This window comes from Neoarius graeffei, chromosome 1, assembly GCF_027579695.1.
Source record: "Neoarius graeffei isolate fNeoGra1 chromosome 1, fNeoGra1.pri, whole genome shotgun sequence".
NCBI classification, from domain to species: Eukaryota; Metazoa; Chordata; class Actinopteri; order Siluriformes; family Ariidae; genus Neoarius; species Neoarius graeffei.
In genome coordinates this window covers 96,835,950-96,852,583 of record NC_083569.1, presented here as the reverse complement: position 1 = coordinate 96,852,583, position 16,634 = coordinate 96,835,950, and the positions used below count along the sequence as shown (strand labels likewise).

The following is a 16,634-nucleotide window of genomic DNA, read 5'->3' as shown; positions in this document are numbered from 1 at the left end:
TGTTTTTTGTTTCTGAGTTACATGTTCGTTTGAAGGACTTGATGTACTAAATAACATAGTTGCACCCGGTAGTGTTGAAATTGGTAAACACCGCAGTTGCGGACATTTTGTAGCCTAAAATGATGTTATGATAAGCTTTAATAAAGGGCCCGGTCATTTGCCCCGCCCCCGGCCCGGCTCTGACTTGTTCCGCCACTGTCACTGATGTCACTGTTTGCGCTGCTTAACGACATCACGTGACGTCCACCCACTTTCGCTAACTCCACCCAATGTGTCCACCCACTTCCAGCCAGCACAGTTCAGCGCGGTTGTAGTCGAAATGTAACTCCAACAGCCCTGCTCAGCTCGACTCAGCTCGACTCGGCACGGCACGGCTCAGCCGCGTTTGTAGTGGAAAAGCGGCATTATAGTGGATATTATTCAAAATAAAACAGAAGTAGAATAATGATTTTTTTTCCCCCAAATCATAAATAGATGTTCTTACTGAATTGGAAAAAGAAATAACATGAATGTGGAAAAACTGAGATTGAATATCTTTAGCCTATGTGCATGTAATCTTCTGGCCTCCACTCTAGCTATTACAGGTTGATATAGTTTTATATAGCTTTTATTTAGCTTTTTGTATATTACACTATTTGGTTAGCAGAAACCTCTGTTTATCTGATTGTTTGGGAGGTGATAAGACATATGTTATTTACCAGCTGGGAGGTCCATATCGTGAAATACCGTGACCGAGGTTATGGTATTTCACCGTACGGACCGACCTTAAGCTGGTAAATAATATATTAATTTTTTTCTCTCCCAAATTCTAACAGAAAATGAGAGCACCCGAAAGGGAAAACCGAGCCGAGCTGCCATTTTGAATCCTCATTCACAGCTGTAATGCAAATGGCTTCCTCCTCAGTATACAAGTGCACTTCCATGGCATGAAAAAAAAAAAAAAAAAAAAAAAAACTACATTTTGCCGCCTATGTAGTCCCCTATTTATACAAAATTGAGTCATTCAGGATTCAACCATGTTTTCGCTCGCTGTTAGCAACAGTTACAGGTTTTTAGCTTTCTCCTGAAATGTTTTCTTTTATTTCGTCTTCCTCAGGGTAGTAAAACTCGCATTTGCTGTGAACACTGTCGTTATCACTATCCATGATGTAAAATTAATGCTATTCTCCTGAGAAATGTGAAAATAAATGTTGACAAAAATTGCTACTATATCTGTTGTCGTTGTAAATAAGCAAGTTGCCAGAGGTCCGTATCCAGGGTCTGTAACTGGGGTCCGTATCATAGGATACGGACCCGCTCGCCAGCCAATCAGAGCGCAGGATTTGATGGAAACCGGACCACGAAAAAAATAATTACGGTTATTGCAGTAAAGGTGGGAGCACAGTATTCCATTAGCTCCAGAGACTTTCCCCAAAACCTTGGGCATAATTACTGACCTCTGGCTTTCATCATTTCACATGTTGAAGCTGAAGAAAAAAATAAGAGTGAACTCTTCATGTCATAATGCTAATGAAGACGAAGGTTAAAATATACTTTAAAATGTTTGAAATGTTTATGATCATCATTATTATTATTATCACTCCTACACTGTCTCTTTTTGCCCCATTGTGCAAAATGTCTAATGACACAAAGGAACCAATCATTATGAAAACAAACAAATTCATTTCCAGACTTCCATTTAAAAGTAGACTGCCGTTCAGATTTTTCAAGTTTCGGTCATAAAAATAATTTTCCCTGACATCCAATTATTTTTGTTTCACGAACCGAAAGCTACTGAATTCAAATCACAGACTTCCAATTTTATAAGATTTTTTAAAACTCGAACAATTAATGAATTTAGGGCCATGTGGCCGTAAATTCTCTGCTATTTTTTTCTTGCTTCATCATGACCCAGTTCAAAATACAACGTTATGCATCACATGGTGGGCTTTCCCTGTTCGCACAAGGCATTGTGGGATACAAATTTGAAACAGGAGAGAACAATGGCGGACATGAGTGTGCAAATGAAATGTGAAAGACTGACAACAGTAACGGAAAGTGAGAAGAAAAGATATGTTGCAAAAGAAAGGAAACGCAGGACCAAACTAATAAATATCGGTGTCAGTGAGCACCTCGGTGTGATCAGCTATTCATTTAGCGACAGAATAATGTAACTGTCAGTGCACCATCAAGGTAAACCTGTAGATGGCAGTAATGCAACACTGGATGCCAGCTGCGGTAAAATCCAAAAGAAGAAGGAAAGGAAGAAGAAGCAGGTAAACCTGCAAATGTGCACAATAGACTTCCTCTGTCTGCTTGACTGCGCAAAGCAAGCGATTTCATGCACATAATTTGCTCCTCTCAAATGAAATAACTTCCCAGCCACAGAATAGCCTTGTTTTTTTAGATATTGTAGAAATAAACATATCACAATGACCAAATTTCAGAGGGAACTAAATTTCACCAATTTTATGAAATCAGAAGGCTGTCTAGCTTTAAAACTTCCATCTTGTATTTTACATACAGCCAATCAGCAGTGATTAAACCTTAATGAGTTAAACCTTAATCATGTCTGATAATAAGGACAACAATGACTGTTTGGGGGGGGGAAAAATTTATTTCTAGGCATCATGCTTTAAAAACAAACAATTCATTGGAAAATACTGCTTAGTTAGTTAAAAAAGCAAAGATGAATAAAAATAAAGCCAATTAAATTAAAATGCAATTTTAAAAAAAGCTCAGGCCATAATACATTAAGAATAAAAATATATACTTTGACATATTCACAGTATACAATTTGGAAGCAGTGCATAATTACAACTATTCATTACTCGGCATGGGTGTGTCCAAACTTTTGACTGATACTGTGTGTGTGTGTGTGTGTGTGTGTGTGTGTGTGTGTGTGTGTATACAGTACCAGTTAAAAGTTTGGACACACCTTCTAATTCAATGGTTTTTCTTTATTTGTAGTAATTAAAAGACACTTCATGTCTTAGTAATGATGGATGTCATTTCTCTTTACTTAGTTGAGTACTTCTTGACATAATATGGATTACTACAGTTGTGGAATAGGGCTATTTACTGTATGTTTATTATGTACTATTAACTGTTTGATCTCAAACACATTAAAAAGGCAAGAAATTGCACTAATTAACTTTTGACGAGGCACCTGTTAATTGAAAAGCATTCCAGGTGACTACCTCATGAAGCTGGTTAAGATAATGCCAATAGTGTGCAAAGCGTCATCAAGGTAAACACTGGCTATTTTGAAGAATCTAAAGTATGAAACATTTTGTTAACACTTTTTTTGCTTACTACATAATTCCGTAAGTTCCTTATGCTACAAAAGTCTATAATTATAATATTGGCATGAAAACACATGAGTTTTTAAATGAATAATAAAAGCATAAAAATTTGAACAAAATACACTCAAAAATGTATGATCATTAAAATACCACAATTAAAATAATAACAAAATAATAATAATAATTTAAAGCTTTTCACACAGCATGTTTTTTTTCTTCTGTAACATCATCTAAATTCTGGAAAACAAATAAGTATATTATCTTACTCAAAATGATGAAATTTAACTCAATACTTGTAGAAAATTATATTAAAGTGGCACTTGAATAGATTCCAGGCAAAATTTTAAAAAGGTTAAAAAAAAAAAAAAATGAGCAATGAGCCAGCACAAACCCACCACTCACTTTAGTATTAAAATATTAACTCGTTAACACTCAGTAATTTTCACAGAATAGCATTTTTTAAGTTATACTGAGTTTATGACAAAATGAAATAACTTGCAACTTTGTTCAAAATGGATAAAGTGGATGATAATCTCATCCACTGTGTGTGGCTGCTTCTCAAAAACTACACTGCACCTGTAATTTTGTTTGTTTTTCACCATTTTTGCTTCACCATGTTAGTTCGCTGTTTAAACAAACCCTGATTGGACATGTTGGTTTTTCTTCATGAACCTATGGAAAAGGACAATATATAATTTATTTATTAATGATGTAAACTACTATTGGGTGTGATTTGTCAGTAAATTTGTGTAAATTGCATGTAAATAAATGTGTAAATTTACTACTAGGTCAACCAAACAAAAATTTCTAAAAATGTTTATAAATCTTTGTCTTCATACTCATGTGCATATAATAATAATAATAATAATAAATTTATATAGCGCCTTTCACAAACCCAAGGATGCTTTACACAGGAGTTACCACCAAAAAAAAAAAACCTAGGAAGAATAGTGTGAGGTAAAGAGAAAAGTTTTCAAGTTAGCTTGGAGGGAAGAGAGAGTGGAGCAGTCATGAAGTGATTGTGGTAACGAGTTCCAAAGTTTAGGAGCAGCAACACTGAATGATCTGCCACCCATAGATGCCAGTTTAAAACATGGAACAGTCAGAAGTCCACAGACAGAAGATCTGAGGGAGCGGGAGGGACAGTACAAATGAATTAGCTCACAGAGATAGGAAGGAGCGAAACCATGAAGAGCTTTATAGGTTAAAAGCAAGATTTTGTATTTGATCCGAGAGATAACTGGCAACCAATGCAGTTGCTGTAAAACAGGAGTGATGTGAGCAGTGCGCTTGGTGAGTGTGAGGACTCTTGCTGCTGAGTTTTGGATGTACTGCAGGCGATTGAGCAATGTGGCAGGGAGACCATAAAAGAGAGAATTGCAATGTAGTCAAGATGAGAAAAAATAAATGCACTGACCAACATATTGGCATCAGTTTCCAAGAGAAAAGGGCGGAGACGTGCAATATTGTGGAGGTGAAGGAAAGCATTCTTAGTAATTAGTTTATGAGGTTCAAACGTAAGGGTGGAGTCAAAGATAACTCCAAGGTTTTTTTATAACTTGGGAAGGATGAGTAGACTCAACATCAATAGTAAAACTGGAGAAATTCTGAACCTGTCTTTTGGTACCTACTAATAGAACCTCCGTTTTGCCAGCATTAAGTTTAAGGCAGTTCTTATGCAGCCATTGCTTAACGTCAGTGATGCAAGTCCTTAGCAGCTGAACAGAGGCTATGGAAGGGGTGATAGTGATGTAGATTTGAATATCATCAGCATAATGAAAGTTAAGGCCATGGGTACGAATGACCTGGCCTATAGGAGAAACATAATATAAAAAGAAGGGGACCAAGGACAGAACCCTGAGGCACACCTTGAGCAACAGTAGCAGTGGATGATTTATGAACAATAGAAATAAACTGTTGCCTGTTTGCTAGATATGACTGAAACCAGGATAAAGCTAAGCCAGTAATACCAAAAGAAGATAGTCTGGAAATGAGTCTCTCATGATGTACGGTGTCAAAGGCAGCTGTGAGGTCCAAGAGAACAAGGACATTGAGATGACCAGCATCAGTTGAGAGCAGGAGGTCATTAACAACTCTTAAGAGAGCAGATTCAGTGCTATGCATATTGCGAAAGCCTGACTGAAAGGGTTCATAGAGATCATTATGAGCAAGGAAAGTATGAAGCTGAGAGGCTACAACTCTCTCCATTACTTTAGCTAGGAAAGGGAGATTTGAAATGGGTCTGTAATTGGACAGTGAAAGAGAATCTAGACCAGGTTTCTTTAGTATTGGTGTAACTGAAGCAATTTTGAGGGAGATGGGAACAGTGCCTAAAGCAAAACACTGATTAATCAAATGAGCAATATAAGGGGAGATAGCAGATACACAAGATTTAAGAAGTGCAGTGGGTGCAGGGTCCAACAGACATGAGGAGGACTTAGTCATAATTTCTGATACTTTAGAAGAATCAACAGGAGAGAAAGCAGAGAGACAGCAGTCAGCTTTATGAGAGAGCTACTAGCAGGACAGAAGAATGAATTTCAGAATGAAAGTGTTGGTAAATACTGTTAATTTTATCCTTGAAAAAATCCCAAAAAGCCTGACACTGAGCAGGGGAACTGGGAGCGGTTGAGGAAGGAGGCTGAAGAAGTTTATTTATTTTATTAAATAGAGTTTTGGGTCTATGATTGCCACTCTTAATGATGTTAGCATAGTAGGAGGATCGAGCAGCATTAAGAGCATCCTTATACTTTGTGATGTGTTCATAGAAGAGTGAAAGATGAATAGTAAAGCCAGTTTTCTTATAAAGGCGCTCTAGCCGCCTTCCCTTGGCCTTCATGGCCCTAAGCTCAGAGGTGAACCAAGGAGAGGTGCGATTTGCGGAGACCTGTCTAGTTTTAAGGGGAGCGAAAGTGTTAAGTGTGTTAGATATAGTATTATTGTAAATAGCAACTGTATCATCAGGAGAGGAAACCTCAGAAAATTTACAAAAAGGAGAGAGGCAGAGAAAGAATGCACATCAATAGAAGAAAGATTACGGAAAGAGACAGTAGAACGCAGAGGAAGTTTAGAAGAAGGCACACTGAGACAACACTCAATCAACTTGTGGTCAGTAAAACCTACATCAGAACCCAATACAATTTTTGTACCAGTAGAGCAAAGCAAGTCAAGTATATGACCATGATTGTGTGTGGGAAAGTCAACATGCTGAGTTAAACCAAAACATTCAAAGACAGTCAAGAGCTCATCAGTAAGGGAGCAACTAATATCAACATGAATGTTAAAGTCACCCAGAAGAATGATGGCAGTACAGACAGATGAGGCTACAGTTAGCAGTTCATTCAGTTCAGACAGAAAAAGAGATGGTGATGATTTGGGAGGTCGATAGATTAAGATCAGCAACATCGGTGTGGGAGTGGAGGTTTTCAAAGCCAGATATTCACAGGATGTAACATCGTGAAAAACAATCTCTTTAAGTTTCAAACCACATCAGAAAACTGCAGCTAGACCTCCACCCTTCCCTGTGAGACGGGGCTTTGAAATAATGTGTATCCAGCTGGTGAAGACATATTTAAATGTAGATAGTCCTCAGCCTGTTGCCATGTTTCCACCAGCAGAAGTATGTCCAGGGTCTTTTGGATAATTAGGTCATTCATGAGTGACACTTTGTTGGTGATGGAGCAGGAGTTTAAAAGGCCAATCTTCGCAGGAAACGCAGGTGACAATCCAGAGACAGCAGAACATTGCAGTTTCCCAAGTGAGCGAAGAACACTGTGATTAACTCCATGAGTGTTCTTATTGACCTTGGCAATCCAATTGTGAGTCCATATGATGAGTATGGAAGACTCCGAAGCATAATGAGCAGTTGGAGAGCGCGGAGAGCGGTGAATATACCGAGGGCGGCGCGCGATTCCAATAGAGCGGCACAGATTAAATGCCGCGGAATCCAAGCGGCGCTGCACACTAAGGCTTTTTAATTCCTCCGGCGAGTAGGTGTAAAACATGGGTAAAAGCCGGGCCGCAAAACCAATACCCAGACCCACAGTCAAGATCCAAAAACAGATGGACAGATGCAGTCCAATGTAAGGTGCAAAGCCACCTAGCCTAACACTGCTCATGAACGTAGCCAAAACACCAGTGGTTCCACACCCAGAGTACAGTGCAGGGAAGCAATTTGACTAGCCTGCACATAAGACAACAGCGTAGTGAAAGGTGGAAACTCACTCACCACTGCTGAAATCAAGCGGGTGGAAAGAAAGCGGGGGCTCGTAGGCGGGTTAGCTACAGGTGATTGCAAAAAGCCGGTGTCAAAACCAAGTAAGAAGAGTCCGAAATCAACCAAAAAGAAAAAAAAAAAAAATGGATAATACATTGCCAAAAAATCAGAAGCACAGTTAAAGAAAACAAAAAAAGAAAGAAAACGCCGGGGAGAAGAGGCAGCGCACTACGTACTCTCAACCGGAAACACAACCCGGAATGTGCAGAATAGGCATGAAACCTGTTCTCCAGCAATCAGAGGAGAGAACACAACCCAGTAAGCCACCCAGAGTGACAAGGAAGTCCCAAGTGCTCAAAGATAGTCTTTGAGCACTTGATCAGGCCTACTAAAAGTCTGTGCCAAGAGAATAATACAGTATATCATTGTGGCTGATTGCCACGAATTGTCATTAAGACTCTGTTCTTGGGCTCCCTCTGGTCATAGGAGCCAGACTGACAAGATCAAGCTGGATGGCCCCTTACAACATGTATATTGATAAATACTCCAGAAATGACCAAGATCGTTCACAGTACAGCTGACTGACATTTAGTGATATCCACAAAACTCATTATCAGCAAAGCTCACAAAGAGCTGAAAATAAAATGAAAAGCACCTTTTAAGCATGACGTGTGCTAGACCAGGGTGTCAAATGTACAGTCTGCAGTTCAAGATCAGCCAGTCAAACACCCTAATCTCACCCAACAAATGAGTGTAGTCTAAGCATTCTAAATTAAAATAGCTGTAGACAGTTATCTAATTAATAGATTAAAAGAGAATTAGTTTATTATTCTTGTCAGGGTGCAGACTTATGGACGCAGTTGCAGGGGAGCTTGCATTGCAAACTGGCAGCCAAATCCAAAATGTGAGACGAAAGGCAGAGTCAAGGTTGAGTGAATGGTCAGTAGATTTGGAAACAGCATGTCAGAGGAAAAACAAAGTTCTGAGTCCAGATATAAACAGAAAACAGGGTCAAGTCACTAAAGTCAGATTTGAGGGGCAAACGGCTTAGTACGTGATCACATGCATGTACACAGAACGATACTTTGCACTGGATGTTTGTGACTGAGGTCCTGAAGTCATGCAGGATAAATGAGGAGTAATGAGGAACAGTTGTGGTGATGATTAGAACTCAGGAGAGGGAGGGCATTGTGTCACATGGGAATGGTAGTATGTGGCGGACATGTTTGTAAGCTGCCACAAACTGATTGCTGGCACTTTTACTGACAGATACCCCCCAAGGCATTCACTCTGGGAGTACTTTCCTTTCTGGGATGACCTCTTTTCCTGGGTGCTGGTTTCTTGGGATGTTTGGCATGAAATTCTTGTGTTAAAGGTGGATCTAGGATGTCCTTGGCAGGGACCCAGCTGCGTTCCTCCAGACCGTACCCCTCCCAGTCCACTAGATATTCCAGGTTGCCCTGTCTGTGATGGGAATTGAGGATCTTGTGTACCTGGTAGACGAGTTGTCCTTCCAGTTCTAGGGGTAAGGGAGGTTCAGTGGATGGTGTATTGGTGGCTAAGGGGCCCTGAATGGCAGGTTGGAGGCATGATGCGTAGAATGTGGGTGACAGATGACAATGTTGTGGGAGCTCTAGTTTGTAAGATACTTTGTTGATTCGGCAGAGGATTTTGAAGGGACTTATGTACCTGGTATGGCCCTTCAACATGCATTATGCATTGGACTCTCATAGGTCCTTGGTGGACACCCACACTCTGTCTCCCAGTGAGTACATGGATGTCTCTCCACTGTGCTTGTCAGCATAGAGTTTATACCTGCTGGCCACTTGCTCTAGCCACTGGTGGACACTCTCCCATACTTGCTCACTCCTTTGAAACCATAAGTTCACTGCCAGGATGTGTGAGGGTGAGTTGTCCCACAGAAATAATGGCAGTTGATACCCAAGGATGCATTGGAATGGTGTGGGCTGGGTGGCTGAGTGCTTAATGGAATTTTGGGCATATTCAGTCCAGGGGAGAAATTGAGATCAGTCCTTGTGATTTTCCATACAGAACACCCTCAAGAAGCACCTGATCTCCTGATTGGCACATTCCACTTGGCCATTAGACTGTGGATGGTGTCCAGAGTTTATGCTCACCAACACCCCTCGTTTGTCCATGAACTTTGCCCACCCCCTGGAAGTGAACTGGAGGCCCTGATCGCTAACAATATCTTCAGGGATTCCATAGGATCTGAAGATGTGAGAAGATGAATTCAGCAATTTCAAAGGCAGTCGGCAAGCCAGGCAAGGGGATGAACTTCAGTGCCTTGGAGAACTGGTCAATGATCACCATGATAACTTTGTTATTCTATGACTTGGGCAGATCTGTGATAAAGTTTATAGCCAGATTGGATCAGGGTCTTTGGGGTGTAGGGAGTGGCAAGCGCTTACCCACAGGTGGAGCCTGGGGTACCTTGGCTTGGGCACAGGTGGAAACAAACTTATTGATTTGAGACACCATGTTCTCTCACCAATGCTTAGTTCAGATTAGCTAGGAGGTGCGCTAACTATTGGGGTGTCCAGTGGCAGGACATGAGAAAACCTGGGAAATGATTTGGCCTTGGAACTGTGCTGGGATGAACATGAGACCAGTAGGACATGCATCTAGAGGGTTGCATGGTTGAGTTTATTTCCTTGTCAATTTCCCATGTGATGGCATTAACAAAGCACTTCGATGGCAGGATTGGAGTGGGTTCTTGGTTGAAAGTTGTGGATGTATCAATTCTGGATAACGCATTGGTTTTAGTGTTTCTGGAGCTGGGATGGTAGGAGATGGTGAATGAGTGGGTGCGGGACAGGTAATCACAGCTGCAACTTTACTTGAATCCATGCTTGCAACCTTAACACTGATGTATCCCAGGAACGCAATCTGGGTTGCATGAAACTCACACTTCTCAGCCTTGATGTAAAAGTGGTTCTCCAGGAGCTGGGTGAGTACTGATCTTATGTGTTCTCTGTGAATGACTTAATCTGGGGAGTAGATCAGAATGTCATCAATGTATATACGGTCCCAACACATCCCTGAGGATGTCATTGATGAGGTATTGGAAAATGTTGGGTGCACAAGAAAGTCCATATGGCATTATACAATACTCGAAGTGGCCTGAAGTTGTGCTGAATGCAGTTTTCCATTTGTCACCCTCTTGAATTCACACCAAGTTATAAGTGCTCCTAAGGTTTAATTTGGTGAATATGCAAGCAGACTGTAATTGTTCTCGAGCAGATGGTATTAGTGGAAGTGGGTAGGGGTACTTAACTGTAAATTGGTTCAGTCCTCGGTAATCAATACAGGGTCAGAGACCCCCTCCATTCTTCTCCACAAAAAAAGAAGCCTGCAGATGCGGGGGATGTAGATGGATGGATATATCCCTGTTGCAGTGTCTCCTGAACATATTCCTCCATGGTGGCTTGTTCTGTGATGGAGAGTGGATATATGAGGCTGCATGGAGGTGTGGTGCAAGGGAGGAGGTCAATGGCACATTCATAAGGTCTGTGAGGGGGGCAAACCATTGGCCTTACCCTTGCTGAATACCTCCTTAAGCTCATGGTAGCAAGCAGGAACATGTTCGACACCCCCGGGTAAGGGTCTCTCCATGGAAGTGGAAGCCAGGGTGATCTGTGGCAGTTGCAGGCAGTCTTAAAGACATGAGGGAGACCATCGTAGTGTTTCTGAGTTCTGTCAGGAGATGAGGGAGTTGTGGAGTTGTAACCGAAGGAATCCCAGAACTATGGCCTGATATGCAGTGTGGGTGATGAACAGTGAGAGGAGTCCTTTGTGAAGTGCCCCAACCTGATTCTCTACTGGTGCGGTGCAAATTGTGATGAGCCCATCCCCAATGGGTCTGCCATCTGTCACCTTCAAGCTCAATGGTCATTGGAGCTCTAAGGTAGGCAACTGGAGCCTCTGAACGACCTTGAGGTTGATGAAATTGCCCTCTGCCCCAGAGTCTATTAGAGAAGATGGGACAAGTCTGGGAGGTTTAACAATATGTGGAGTTTAAGAAATCAGTGCGGAGTAGTAGCTCTGTGACTCACTGGGTTGGTGGAGTTGGGTTCTTTATGGAGATGAGCCTGTTTTCCTTGGTTGGTTGGACAAACAGGACATTGTGCCAATAGATGACCATGTTTGCCACAATAGAAACATAGCCCCTCCTGGAACCTTCTTTCCCTCTCGGAGCAGGGCATGCACATGTTGGAAATTTCCATAGGCATGGGAAACTGGGGAGGTTGAGAGCAAATAGGAGTGTGCTGCAAGGAAGGCCTGTTATGAAAATGGTCCCAGTCTAGCGACTAGGTCAGTGAGAGAGTCCAATGTGAGTTGTTCATCCTGACATGCAAGCTCAGTTATAATATTTGGGTTTAGCCCTTGGCAGAATGTGGCTTTCAGTGTCGGTGTGTTCCACCCACTGCCTGCCACTAGGTGTGTGGAATTCAAGGGCATACTCAGTCACTGTCCTCACTCCTTGCTGGCTCATCAGTAGATTTTCTCCTAATTCAACGCCCTCAGGTTGATGGTTATTTGAACAGCTCAATAAAAGATCATAGGATGTTGTAGGCTCACCACCCCATTCCCATATGGTGCTAGCCCACTTCATAGCATTGCCAGTGAGTAGATTAATGAACTGAGCCATCTTCTGTTCTTCAGTAACTCCCGTGAGGGTCACAGAGTACAGCGAGCAATGTAGGACGAAACCCTTGCATTCAGACACCTCCCTGGAAATATTATCTGGTCAAAGAACCATCGTGGAAGCACTCACAGGGGACACAGGCTATGTCAGAGGGCCTGCGAGACAACAGCAGTTAGTTGTGACATACAGGTGTTTAATTCACTCAGCATTTACTGGCATTCTCCCAACAATTGTCTCTGCATAGTAAGAGCAGTTTGCTTCGCCTCTTCTGCTACATCCATGGTGTACATCCAAGCATTCGGTCATGGTGCAGACTTACGGAAGCAGTTGCAGGAGAGACCAGGTGTGTCACAAACTGGCAGCCAAATCCAAAACATGAGACTAAAGGCAGAGTCAGGGTCGAGCGAAGGGTCAGTTGATTTGCAAACAGCATGTCAGAGGAATAAACAAAGTTCAGAGTCCAGATAGAAACAGAAAGCAGGGTCAAGTCACTAAAGTCAGATTTGAGAGGCAAACGGCTTGGTATGATCAGGTACATGTACACAGAATGATACTTCGCACTGGATATTTGTGACTGAGCACTTTAAGCAGTGCAGGCTAAACAATGAGTCATGAAGAACAGCTATGGCAATGATTAGGAGAGGGAGGGCACTACAACAGTTTGGAATTGTAGTTCATAGTGGGCATGTTTGGAGGCCATCGCAAACTCTGATTGCTTGTGTTATTACTGACAATTCCTCTATACAGCGACATATTAAAGTCATTGAAGGTAAAAAAAAAATAAAAAATTACAGAGCTGGAGGTGGGGTGTAATGTTCTGAGAAAAAAAAAGCTCAGAATTTCCTGGATTAAAGTTGACATTTACAAGAAAAATATGATGTCTTTTTTTAATTTTTTTTTGTCAAGGAACATCACTTCAAGGTTGGCTCCACCTCATCACACCATATATGCACACACTTGCCACATATTATGGATGATCTCATCAAATTGTACTTTTCACTCAGATTTAGCAAAAAGGAAATACTCATGATTTTAGCCCAGAATCACCATATCATAAGCATCCAGACTCTGAAGAGCCATCGCAATGAATCGAGTCTATTCAGAAGAAAACAATATACTGATTTGGATGAGGTGATAGCTTTTGTGCATCAGGAACCACAATGCAATGGACAGGTGCAAGGAAATCGCTGGTTACATACACAGGCAATTCAAATGGGATTTGTGGTACAGCAGGACACAATGCAACAAATCATCAAATTTATCGATCCTCAACATTTGGAGATTGGAATATTGCAGCATGGCATGTAGCCTATTTGTTCGATTTGATAACGACTACTCTAGCTGTTTTGCATACATTGCTTAAGCTACATACAGGCCCACTGTACATTAATATAGAGCAGTGTGGAGAGAGACAATGGTACAGACAAATAATACATTTATTTTGTGACAGATAATGAAATCTTCCAGTAATGCAGCTCAGCCATTGTCATGCATAATTTTTCAGAAGAACAGACTAATTCTTCCTCCTTTTAATAGGGTCTTAATTGGTATGTAGTGACCCAGTTGAATAGTGAGTGTTATTTGTCTTAATTTATCAATTTGTTTTAGTTTGCTTTTTTAAGTCATTATGTGAATGATTGAGTTTCAAAAAGTGTCATGTTTACTGAATTGAATTAATGTTTAAACTTGACATCCACCCATCCATCCATTATCTGTAACCACTTATTCTGTGCAGGGTTGCAGGCAAGCTGGAGCCTATCCCAGCTGACTATGGGCGAGAGGCAGGGTACATCCTGGACAAGTCGCCAGGTCATCGCAGAGCTGACACATAGAGACAAGTAACCACTCACACTCACATCTATGGTCAATTTAGAGCCACCAATTAGCCTAACCTGCATGTTTTTGGACTGGGGGGAAACCGGAGCACCCGGAGGAAACCAACGCAGACACTCCACACAGAAAGGTTCCTGTCGGCAACTGGGCTCGAACCCATAACCTTCTTACTGTGAGGTGTCAGTGCTAACCACTACACCACCATGCCATCTTTAAACTTTACAGTGTAATCCATATGTAAAGTCATAGTAGCTGCAAACACTTTATGAAAACAAACCCTGTACATTTATCATCATGGATATGAACAGAGATTATTACACAATGACTCCTACCTGGATTATCCCTTTTGCCCTTTTTTCTGACCTGGGCATAGGTCGCATCAGCCATTTCAGTGAAATCCCCTGGAAAATGAAACAAACACACACCAACTGAATTACAGAAAGGGCTGATATGTTATAGATTTTTTATCATGATGTTTCCAGTAATGAGGTATATTCTCTGTTTTTTCTTCTCCACCACAGCGAATCTGTGAAGTTTACTACTGTTAAAATAATTTAATAAATAGTGGTAAGAGTAAAAAAAAAAAAAAAAAAGATTGCTGAAATACTACCAAATAAATAAATTACTGGTATTTATGTGACATTTGGGTGATTTGTATTCCATCCATCCATTATCTGTAGCCACTTATCCTGTACAGGGTTGCAGGTAACCTGGAGCCTATCCCAGCTGACTATGGGCAAGAGGCAGGGCACACCCTGACAAATTGCCAGATCATCACAGGGCTGATACATAGAGACAAACCATTAACACTCACATTATCAGCCATCAATTAGGGGCTCTGCATGCTCTTGCGACAAGGCTTTCGCAGATAGCTTTTCGCAGACAGTTGTAATTTATCGTTGAGCGGGGAGTAATAGGCGTGCGCGATGTCATTCACCGCCACAACGCAAGGGGGCGCGAAGTCGCAAAATCGCTAGGAGTAGTTGGTGGGTGTGGTTAGTGGAGTGTTTATCCTCCAGTTGCTTATAATGACTAGAACTGGAGTCGTATAGATGTATGTACTTCCTCACTTCCTCGATTAACCGCTCTTCGTGCTGCTCCATCTTTGCGCGTGTTTTTAAAAATGGCGGTCGTGAAAACAAACCAAACTGGGAAAATAAGGAAGTGGAAGTGCGTGTACAGCGGATGTAGAGTGGACCAATCAGAGCCCTCTTGTCTGCGACGCTGTCTGCGGTGGTCACAATTTTTGGGAGGTGCGCGCAGAGGTGACGTGGGCCCGACCTCCTGTGGGTTCACCACCCACAGAGGTAGCAGTAGGGGTTTGGTGCAATGTGGATTGGGTGGCAGTCGAAGGCAGGGGCCTCGACGACCTGATCCCCGGACACAGCGGCTGGCTGTTGGGACATGGAATGTCACTTCGCTGGGGGGGAAGGAGCCTGAGCTTGTGCGGGAGGTTGAGAGGTACCGGCTAGAGATAGTCGGGCTCACTTCCACGCATAGCTTGGGCTCTGGAACCCAGCTCCTCGAGAGGGGCTGGACTTTCCACTTCTCTGGAGTCGCCCGTGGTGAGCGGCGGCGGGCTGGTGTGGGCTTGCTTATAGCTCCCCAGCTCAGCTGCCATGTGTTGGAGTTTACCCCAGTGAACGAGAGGGTCGCCTCTCTGCGCCTTCGGATTGGGGAGAGGGCTCTTGCTGTTGTTTGTGCCTACGGGCCAAATAGCAGTATAGAGTATCCGGCCTTCTTGGAGTCCCTGGGAGAGGTACTGAGGGGTGCTCAGACTGGGGACTCCATTGTGCTACTGGGGGACTTCAATGCTCACGTGGGCGACGACAGTGACACCTGGAGGGGCGTGGTTGGGAGGAACGGCCTCCCCGATCTGAACCTGAGTGGTGTTTTGTTATTGGACTTCTGTGCTAGTCATGGTTTGTCCATAACAAACACCATGTTCGAGCATAGGGGTGTCCATAAGTGCACGTGGCACCGGGACACCTTAGGTCGGAGGTCGATGATCGACTTTGTAGTCGTTTCATCTGATCTCCGGCCCTATGTCTTGGACACTCGGGTGAAGAGAGGGGCTGAGCTGTCAACTGATCACCACCTGGTGGTGAGTTGGATCCGCTGGCGGAGGAGGAAGCTGGACAGACCTGGCAGGCCTAAACGTATGGTGAGGGTCTGCTGGGAATGTCTGGCCGAGCACTCTGTTGGGGAGGTCTTTAACTCCCACCTCCGGGAGAGCTTTTCCCAGCTTCCGAGGGAGGCGGGGGACATTGAGTCTGAGTGGACCATGTTCTCTACCTCCATTGTGGACACAGCTGTTCGGAGCTGTGGCCACAAGGTCTCTGGTGCCTGTTGTGGCGGCAATCCCCAAACCAGGTGGTGGACACCGGAAGTAAGGGATGCCGTCAAGCTGAAGGAGTCCTATCGGGCCATGTTGACCTCCGGGACTCCTGAGGCAGCCGATGGGTATCGGCAGGCCAGGCGTGCTGCAGCTCGGGCAGTTGCGGAGGCAAAAACTCGGAACTGGGAGGAGTTCGGGGAGGCCATGGAGAAGGACTATCGGTCGGCCTCGAAGAAATTCTGGCAAACCGTCCGGCGCCTCAGGAGGGGGAAGCAGTACTCTGCCAACACTGTT

General features: G+C 43.0%; 1 protein-coding gene and 1 long non-coding RNA gene across 2 annotated transcripts in view; one reads left to right on the top strand and one right to left on the bottom strand.

The window, feature by feature from the left end:
* The window catches only part of LOC132885533 (titin-like), a 978,782-nt gene that overhangs the window by 147,043 nt on the left and 815,105 nt on the right, over positions 1–16,634 (bottom strand). The window lies entirely within an intron of this gene.
* Positions 1–16,634, top strand: part of LOC132873716 (uncharacterized) — a 30,863-nt gene that overhangs the window by 6,234 nt on the left and 7,995 nt on the right. The window contains exon 2 of the long non-coding RNA XR_009651598.1: positions 13,905–14,007. This is a non-coding gene — a long non-coding RNA (uncharacterized LOC132873716). The remainder of the gene's footprint in view (positions 1–13,904; positions 14,008–16,634) is intronic.